The following is a 1,276-nucleotide window of genomic DNA, read 5'->3' on the forward strand; positions in this document are numbered from 1 at the left end:
TATTACAAATTGTATGCTTTTTTTTTATTGAAAAGACCAAATATAGCTGATTAAATATACCTTATAAATAAATTTTTGGAGCACTGCATATATAATACAAAACAAAATAATTCATGTTTCTCTATATAGAATATAACTTTATCTAGATTAATTTTGGTAATAATGCTTAAATTGTAACAATTTTGCATATTATTATGTGTTATAGTGATTTTCAATAAATTTTATATTTAAAGGTAGAAACTTTACTAGCAACAATTAAATAGAAACAAATTCAAAAAAATAGGGGTAAATTAAAAGTATAATCAAGCGTGAATCTATTTTTGCTATAAATAAATATTATTCAAAAAAATTAAATTTATTGTATAAGATTTTAATTGTATTATTGTTCAATTTCATCTTTTTTTTGCTGTATTTTTTTTTTATTGAAGGGTAGAAAGTTTAAATTGTTATTAATTAAAAATCCATAAGTGCAAACTACATGTGTAAGATAAATGTAATTTTTTGATATTTGTGAGATCTGTTTTTTTTCATAAAAAAATATTTTAATAAAAAGAAAAATTTCGGTTTACTGTGTCCTTTTATACACTATTCTACCAATAAGATGTATTTTTATTTCAAGACGCGCAATATTAAAAATAAACATCCAGTTGACGAATCAGCATAAATATTTCATCACTTAATAAAATAAAATAGAATGGAATATTGCAAAATGTACTTCTTATACGTTTATAAAGATTTTTTATTATAGGCCACAACTGCACGGATCTAAAATTATTTTTATATAAAAAAAAAGCAAAGCAAACTTTTGTTATCCTAGAAAGAATTCTATGAAAGTAACAAAAATATTTTGCCTGTATTTTTTTTATAAAAGTAATTAAAAATTGCAAGACAGCTGTCTAGAACTATTATGTACAATGTATATATTTCGTATATTAGGCTACTAAAAATACTGTTACAGATGTCAAATGAAATTTAGAACATGTGAATTTACCTATGGTAAAGTTGATATTATACTTCTAATTTAAAATAAATAATCTTATCTTACTTGCAGCCTTAAATCAGTAAAAAGTCTGATATACAACTTAAAAATATATTTATATTTAAATAAATCCATTAGATTATATTCATGAAATAAATACTGCGTATAAAGCGAAGTATATAATTTTAATATTAATACACAGAAATTAAACCTTATAAAAACAAAATCATATCTAAATATATATCAATGTCAATTTTTATGGATATTGAAATTGAAATAGGTACTTTCATACTTAGT

The sequence above is a fragment of the Rhyacophila brunnea genome, unplaced genomic scaffold (genome assembly GCF_057557595.1).
Source record: "Rhyacophila brunnea isolate RB1 unplaced genomic scaffold, BYU_Rbru_1.0 scaffold_80, whole genome shotgun sequence".
Taxonomy (NCBI): domain Eukaryota; kingdom Metazoa; phylum Arthropoda; class Insecta; order Trichoptera; family Rhyacophilidae; genus Rhyacophila; species Rhyacophila brunnea.